Genomic DNA, 9,364 nt, shown 5'->3' with positions numbered 1-9,364 from the left:
TTCTCAAAACCTCACTTTGCTAGAAGCATTTTCAAGGTCCATTCAACAACCCAAATTCCAAGAAGGATTTGGTTTTATACAACTCCTTATTTGTAAAGAGGTCTAATTGGTAAGCCAATATGGAGTTAGCTGATCATAATCAGAGTTTTAATTCCAATCAAAATCTTATTAAATACTTGACAATGAAGGATTTCACGAATGTGTTAGGATTAGAGAATGTTGTAGGAGTAGAGAATGTTGAAACGGGTTGGTAAAGATTTAAGCAAAGCCTAATTAGCAAGCATAGAAGCACAAAAAGACACAAGAAACAAAAACAATTAGATGAAAGATAATTTAAGATATGATCAAAACTTATTTTAAAAGCATATTGTAATGGGTAATTAACAAAGAGATTCAAACCAAAAGAAAAAGAACAATTTTATATTATTGAGAGATCTTGCTATACTCCATCTTTCATTTAGAAATTCATTTAATATGACATTTTGACCATACATCATAAATGAAATATAGTGGTCCATAAAATAAACAACTAAATGTAATCCACAAGGACAAAGGACATGAATGTTGATTTGATTATCCATTAGTTTACGTTTTTCAAGAAAAATTATTACTAACATGGAAAAGCATTAAAAAGGGCCAAGTAGTTTTCAATCTCAAATACCCACGTATATCCAAAATACCTCTATTGAAATCATCAACAAAAAGACGAGATAACGTTTGCATTGGACCACATATGTTGGCATGTACTAGTTGGAGTGGTTGACTTATTCTTCAAAGAATTCAGATACACACAGATCTTTACTCCCCTCAACCTGTCTTGCATCCCATTCTCAACAATTAAGGGCATTAGAGAAAAAAAATACAAAATAAACTCAAATTAAGAAAGAAGGGATTATTTGCATCAAACTTTAGGTTGCTATTTGTTCCAATTGAGATGATAATTACATGAATACCTACCAATTTATCAAAAGCAAATCCATGAAAACGTAGTCAAGTTTGGTGCCACAAACACCCACATACCAAAGCAAGAATAAGTAAGCACATTTAGGGGGAGTATATGGGTGGAAGCCAACTTGCAGTAACTCCAATTGCACTGTGAGTCAGATCAGTGAGAAAAATATTGTATTATGAGAAGTTAATAGACTAAACCTATTAAGGAATTTTCCCAGGGGGCATTGAAAGAACACATACATAGTGGAAATGCCCCTAGACTAGAGAAGGTTTCTATAGTAAATTCCCAAGTATGAGCTATATAACCAAACAAGAGGAAGGGAGGTGATTTACCAATAATAAACAAAGCATTGCTGATGCAAGTGTGGCGGAGCCCGACGCCAAGTGTTGGGTTCCTTTGAATCTCTTCTGGTTAAGTTGTATTCTACATCATCGTAACTTCTCTTTACATTACCAATGGTATGATCATTGTGGGACGAGCATACATAAGAGGAATCCACATTCTCCACTTTGTATTGTTTATTACCAAAGTAACCGCCACCATTTATTTAAGCAATACTTCTTAATTCCCTCCCTCTGATAACGACCTGCATTCAAACTCCTGCACAAACAGTACTACGTAAATCTTGTGTCTCCATAAAAGAAATGGTTAAATTAAATGCCATAAAAATATATAGTACCTAAATTGCTGATCATTAGAAGCATTTTGAAAGAGAAAGGAAACCAAGTAGACTTGACGGAAGCTGTAAATTAACTTCATAGAAGCTTGTGGCAGTGAGTCAAGTTGAGCATTCTCAGCTTGGAAAGTTGATCGTGAACAAAGATTGGCATTCCTAGCAGCTAAGATCCACATCTGTTGGTGGATGAAGATCTTAGGCGTATATAAGATGGACCCCACATTCTATCACCTCAAAGCTTTTCAATTTACCAAAATAACAGCCCTGAAATGAAGCCTTGAAGTGCGTCCCATACTTCTCCCGAATAGCAACTTTGGGATAACATATTACCCATGATAGACCACCATCAAAATCAAAATCCTGGCAGCATTCACAATCAGATGAAAATGAGAGAATATCCTTGGATTGGAATTCATCGCCATGGCTAGCCATGCCACAGTTTACTTCTAAATAAAAACCAAAGAGAGATCCAAAAATGGATCTTTTCTCAGATATATTCAGAAATCCTGTTCTAATCATGGCCTCAAGGTTAGAGGGAACGGGAGCATAAACACAGTATAAGGCAAATCCCAAGAAATCATTGTTTAGGTGCCAATTCTGAGGAAGCCCTATCTCTATCTCAGATCCCTTTCTCTTGTTCTTTATCCACTTTGGTATTCCACTACTTCCAGGAATCACAATACAAATTCCGTTGCCACTGTACCAAGAATCAGAAAAATATGCTCCATTCCAATTACGCCTGCTTCTATTTTCCGAATCCTGCACAAAAGCATTATGTAAATCCATTGCCTGCATAAAATAAAAGTCCTGTGCGATAGAAATCGTACCTGAATTGCCGAATTTAAACAATTGACCAGAGAATGCAGTGGCGGCAGCAGTGACGGGCTTGATGAAGTACCATCTGAAGGGCCATGCACATCTAAAAGCCGTAGACTTGATGGAAGCTCTGGAACTTGTTGAAGCTTGTTGCAGTGCCTCAAGTTAAGTGATGTCAGATGAGACAGTCGACTGATGCCAGCAGGTATGCTACTAAAATGGTTTCCATCCAGATTCAATATTTCCAAGGATGATAGGCAGAAAATATCATTTGGGATTCCTCTTATGTTGCAGCTGCTTAGATGTAGTTCTTTCAATGACAAAAGGTGGCAAATATCAAGGACTACTCCGTCCTTTAAGTTGCAATCAATTAGGATTAATGTCTTCAATGAGGACAAGCGGCTATCTCTCTTAATCACTCCTTGCTTTAGATTGCAACCCTGTAGAGTTAACTCTTTTAAGGAGCATAAGCCTGACAAACAGGGCAAGTCACATCTGATGTATGAAAATGAAAGTATCTCCAAACGTGACAACTCCCCTAGGTCCTCTGGCAATTTGTGGAGTGCTGAACACTCATCGACATTTATAGTTTTAAGAGATGTCAAACTACAAATGCTCTCTGGGAGACTCACAATGCTGCTCCTTGACAAATTTAAGTATTCCAAGGCTTTCAGATGTGTAATTGATGAAGGTATCTCTTTTATAGCTGTTGAATCTAGACGAAGCACCCTTAGATTGTTCATATGGCCCTTAACTCCTGGGAAGCCCTTGAATTTTAAACACCCATTGAGAAAGAGAGTTTCAAGAGAGCTCAAACTACAAATACTCTCAGGAAGCCTCACAAGATTCTCACAATTTGACAAATCTAAGTTTTTAAGAGCTTTTAAATGTTTGATTGATGATGGAAGACCCTTTAATTTTGAACATCCTTTAAGTTTGAGAGATTTAAGAGAGCTCAAACTACCAATGTTCTCGGAAAAGGCCACAAGCTTCTTGCAATCTTCTAAAAGCAACTCTTCAAGACCGTTTAGATGTTTAATTGACAATGGTACCTCGTTTATAGATGTTCCACTGAAATTAAACTCCCTTAGCTTTCCCATATTTCCATTGATTTCTGGGAAACTCGTTAGCTTTGAACAACCTCCACAAGAAAGACTTTGAAGGCATTTGAACTTATCAAAGCTGCTTGGAAGACTCTTAAGTCTTCTACAACCTGTCAAAACCAAGAAAAATGAAGTTAGGTAATAACTGTATTATTGATAGATGAATTACCTTTTGGTAACATTGTTCAACCTTCTAAAGTTAAAATCTCCAAATTTGGCACACTTGAAAAGTCCGGGATTTTGATGAGATTCACTGAATAACTTAGGTTGATGACCTTCAATTTGTCAAGAAGCTGAAAAAAAAGTATTTTAATAGTAAGTTTTCATAAAATTTAAAATTAATATGAAAAAAGTATAACGAAGTAATAATAATACCTTTTTCCCTTCCCAAAGTTGCCTTATTGTGCTACCCCTCAAACTGAGTTCGACAAGATTCTTTGCATCGAAGTTTTTTGGCAAGTACTGTAAAGAGTATCCATCCCAATGGAGATATCTTAACTCCAAAAAAGGAAATTCAAATTTTCTAGGAAGGGGCAGTCCCAAATATTCCATTTCATTAGGGCTATTATCCATCCAAGGTTCTATTACAGAATCATATATAGCCACTTGATAGACTTTAAGCAATCTAAGTCTATGCATCTTTTCAAAAGCTTTTGGAGTGAACTCTATATGTTCTAGTGTAGAGATTTCCACAAACAAATCCTTCAATTGCTTGTGTCCCCTGAAACATAAAAGTAAAAAATAAGTGAGGCCCAAAATGCATAAAACTTAATTGAAACCATTTAAATATGTATTTTTTTAGACAAAAATAAGAATATTAGCTTCATGCATTTAGCTCTTACCGTATTTTTTGTTAGCACAAATTCGGCATCAGAACCCCATAATCTACTCCTTCCTCCTGGGTCTTTAGGGCATTCTTGATGAACAATATTCCAACCCATTTGTTGTACCATATCATGCATATCTAGCATGTTTGCTGAAATAGTTATGAGACATTTATCTTCAAGAGTTCTTATTCCATTCTTTGCATAAGGACCTAATATTCTTGAAACAATGTCTTTGTCCTTGCCTTTGAAGAAACATGCAATGTCAAGAAATATATCCTTATCTACACTATCAAGTCCATCATAACTTGTTCTAAGAACACTATAAATTCTCTCATCAGATGATCTTTTGAGCTTTTCCAATGTACTTTTCCATTCTTCTTTTGTCTTCTTATCAAAGAAATTGGAACCTAAAACTTTCAGAGCTAAAGGAAGGCCTTTGGCATAACGTACTACTTCATAGAAGAGGTCTTGATCAACTTTATTAGGAAGATTTTGTTTAAAGGCCCACAAACTAAAAAGCTCAATGGCTTCTTCCTCATTTAATGTAGTAACCTCATACTCTATATTCACTCCATATTGAGCCAGAAAGTTTTTGTCTCTAGTAGTAATGATGATTGTGCTTTTTGCACCAAACCAACCCCGCTCTTCAGCCAAATATTCTAGTTGCTTCAAATTATCTACATCATCAAAAACTACAAGAACTCTCTTCGTGCTAAGACTCCTCTTTATCATCTTGACACCTTCATCAATATTGCTTAATTTTAAACTTTTTCCCCTTAAGATATCTTGAAGAAGTTCATGCTGTAACTGAAGTGTATCCCTTTCAGATCTCTCCTTGACTTTTCTAAGAAAGCTACTACCATCATATTGATTTGAGAGCTCATTATAAATAGCCATGGCAACAGTAGTTTTACCAATCCCACCAATTCCACAAATCCCAACAACACAAACTTCATTGAATTTTTTTTTCATCAATGGCTTCAATTTTTCCAAATGAAAACTCATTCCAACTATATTCTTGCCAACATTCAAAGGTTGATCATGATTCAATCTTCTAATAATGTCATCGGTAATTTCCTTGAGAACATTAGTCTCATATCTACCAATTGTAAAGAAATGCATGAGTTAGAATGAGTTGCCAAATATAACAAACGCAAAATAAATTTAGTGATGTTTGGTTCTATCTAGTACACTTGAATTAGTAGCAATAAAATGTAAAATAAATGGGTCAAGTCAATTTACCATATTTACAAATTTAAGTATAATTTAGTTTTTATCAACTCTACATCCAAGTGATAAAGTTCAAAACCCAAAAAAAAAAAAAAAACAAAAGAACAAAAAAATTTGGTTAGAGAGCTCAGATGGGATAACTACTAATGTGCCAAGCTTCAAGCTTCCAATTCACCAATCTAAGCTTACCAAGTTCTGATGTTTTTATTTTTGGTTTTATTATGAGAATAAAACCAGTAAATTAATCCCAAGGGAATATGGTAGGAGTGTTAAGGGATGGAGTTTAGGCCAGATAAATCACAATTGAACATGGAAGGTTAATGAGACGGACTTGTTACTCCATTCTGGGATAATAAAATGCATCACTTAATCATAATACAAACTTGGAAATCTTTGAAGTGAGTGAGCATTTAGTGCATAGATTGAGACTTCTTGAAGAATTTATGTATCACAAAAAAAGAAAAGAAAAAAGAAAAGAACAAAGAAAAGAAAAGACAGATAATGGAGGGAGGTGCATGAGAATCTTTGCAATAGGTGAGCATGAGATTCATAGACATTATTCAATCACCAGGGCCTCACAGCAAAATAGAGTTAAAAGGTTTTTTTGAGCTGACTAAATTGCAAAAGTTTTGAAGAGGCAGGCAGGAGTCCCAAAGTGATAAGAAGATCCTTCAATTATTGAAATAAATAAAGAGCTTCCCAGGTTTGCTGCAGCCAGCTGTAGTAAGGGCTGCCCTCAACATTCTGGTGAGTGTGACATCAATGAGGGAGAACAACTATGAGATGGTTGTGAAGATGGCAAAACTTAATTAAAAACAATTTCTTTTTTATTTTTTTTAATGTTATTTACTGATCTATCCCGAAGGAGAAGTATTATTTGATATGGAAGGCTATCATAAAAACAGTTTTAACTGGAGGAAATTTTTTTGTTTAATTGTTTATGTTTTTGTGGATTCTCTACCTATTCTTATTGGGGACTTTTGTGTAACTACAACAGATTCAAAAAAAAAAATTAAAACATTTTTCTTTAAAAAATATTTTTTAAATTAACATAATGTATATTAAGTGGAATCTACATGGAACTTATCTTTTGGATAAAAGATTCTAATGTAAGAATATTTCATTGTAGCAATATTCAACTTGTCAGAGGTGTACATAAAATATTAACTTATTGAACTTATCTTTTAAAAAGATAAGTTCAATAATTTTATATTCATCTTATTTTTAAAAATACAAGTTTAATATTTTTATATTGAAGTTATTTTTTCCAAAAGACAAATTTAGTATTTTCACATTGAACTTATCTTTTAAAAAAATAAATTCAATATTTGTAAAGATAATTTCAAAGTTAAAATATTAAAATATTGAACTCGTCTTTTAAAAGACAATTCGAATATAAAAATATTAAACTTATTATTTGAAAAGATAAGTTTCTTATAAAAAAAATCAATTTTCTCCTGATTTATTTTTTAAAATGATGAGTTTTGTATCTTTACATTGAACTTATTTTTTAACGTATGAGTCTAATAATATTAAACTTTTTTCAAATTATGTATTTAGTATTTTTATATTCAACTCATCTAAACTTGTCTTTTCAAAAGACTAAATTTTGTATTATTCAACTTGCCCTTTCAAAGTACAAGATTAACATTTTTATATTAAACTCATAATCAGAAATAACAAGTTTAGTTAATATTTTTACGTTGAATTTGTATTTTCAAGAGAAGGGTTCAACCTAAAATTATTGAACTCATCATTTCAAAAATCAAATTCAATATAAAAATACTAAATTATCTAAACTTGTATTGGAAATAAAAAAATGAGTTCAACATGTATGAATAAAAAAATAAAAAATAAAAAATGATTGTATTATAGAATTCTCAAGATTTTGCAATCTACCGTGTTTTCATAATTATATCTTAAATTAAGATTAATCATTCATTTTATTTTAATCCCTTATTTATTTTTTTAGATCCAAAAAGGTGAAATTAATGTAAAATTATCATGAATAAAATATTAAATGTAATTGAGAATCTCTCATAATTTAAACCTTTGTATTAATTAAAAAAAAAAAAAAGACCATTCTTCATAAATCAAATAAAATTGAGTCAACCAAACAAAAGAAGGAAAGAAACAAAATTGGTAGTTAACTAATATCATGCAGGTTTGATTTGAGAATGGATGGTAAAGCCTCAATCCAAACAAAATTCAAAACATGAATGAATTTTAAACTAAGGGTAAAGGGAAGTATAGTTACTGCTCATCTATATGCCATCCAGATAGGTTGCTTGCTTTGCTCAAGGCAGTCCTCCATTTTTGTATGCTTGCCTTCTTCTCCTCATCTGCATCTTTTTCATGGTTAGCAAATGCTTCTCCATAACTTCCTAGCTGTTTTCTGACATCTGAGGGATTCACATGGTAGAAAACTGGTAGAACTATTTTTCCTTCTTTCTCCATGCTCTCAATAATCTTTAGAAGTTCATTTAAACACCACCTAGAGTTGGCATAATTTTTCGAGAAAATGACAGTGAATATCTTTGATTCTTCGATAGCTCTTGAGAGATCAAATGCAATATCTCCTCCTTTCTCGAGTTCTTCATCATCTCTGAAGGTGCGAATTCCATAGGCATCCAAGTTTTTGTAGAGATGATCAGTGAAATTCTTGCGGGTATCTTCACCCCTAAAACTCAAGAACACATCGTAAGTATGAGAAATAGTAACAGAAGAAGCTTTTTGGGTGCTGGTAGAAGCCATTTTTGGACTGTTTTTGCAAAAAGGGTAAGAAAGCTTGCAAAGAGAAGAGGAGTTTTTTGGATGCTGATCAATGACTGAGCTTGCCTTTGTTCGGCAATTTTAACATTGGTTGTAAAGGAATAATGAAGCTTGTATGGAACTCCTATGAACACAGAGCAACAGTCAAAAGTAAAAAAGGTAAAATATTCTTTTGCATTTGTGGAGCCAGCATTGCTGCCCATATTTTCAATTCCATTTGCTTTATGCATCCCTTTAGCAATGAACGATGGAAGGCAATTTGATGTAATTTTCCATTACTCTTTCCTGTTACATTTTACCTTGGCTTTTACAGGAGTACATTAGAAGCCGAGTCTTCCCTGTACAGATAAGAAGAAATGGATGAAAGTTTAGAAAAAAGTTATGCAGCTGGGATCCTAGGGCAACAATAGTATTTTGATATGCTTATCTTAATCAACTCCCCTTTGGTAAACAAATGAACACTTATTTCAGTGTGACCATTATAGAGAACACTATCTTTCAATCTAGCATAATCTTGCATGTTCTCACTTTTTCAAAAGCCAAATATTTCTTTTTCCAAAGTGGCTCTAGTGAAAAAACTTTAAAGTAGACGCCCGACCAAGTTAAGAATTTTCTTTGTTGTCATTGTACAAATTGATTAAAGTAGACAAGTTGCTGAATATTTTAGTGAATAGGTGGTTCCCACTTGCTCAAGTGAAGTGTAAAGTACATAGGTTATTTTCCTTTCCACCTTTGTTGAGAGTTAATTATTTCATATACTTATTAAAATTGAAAATTAATAGAAATACTGATTTACAAAATTTGAATAGCGATGCCAATTAGAAATAACTCCAAGTGAATTTTCTCCATATACTATTTTGCAACAATATTCATCTTAAATAAGGTTCTTGGTTATCTTTTATCCATATTTTCTTCCATAACAACTTTACTTTCCTCTTTGCTACTGCTTATGAAGATTTCATGAAAATTTATAATTATTTAAATCTTC

The 9,364-nt window shown here is 33.0% G+C and overlaps 1 pseudogene; it reads right to left on the bottom strand.

The window, feature by feature from the left end:
• Window positions 1-1,487: 1,487 nt before the first annotated feature.
• LOC117905882 lies at window positions 1,488-8,373 on the bottom strand (annotated as a pseudogene).
• Window positions 8,374-9,364: the final 991 nt, after the last annotated feature.

Source organism: Vitis riparia, chromosome 18 (assembly GCF_004353265.1).
Source record: "Vitis riparia cultivar Riparia Gloire de Montpellier isolate 1030 chromosome 18, EGFV_Vit.rip_1.0, whole genome shotgun sequence".
Taxonomy (NCBI): Eukaryota; Viridiplantae; Streptophyta; class Magnoliopsida; order Vitales; family Vitaceae; genus Vitis; species Vitis riparia.
The sequence above is the reverse complement of the archived record's forward strand: the minus strand, read 5'-3'. Positions and strand labels throughout refer to the sequence as shown.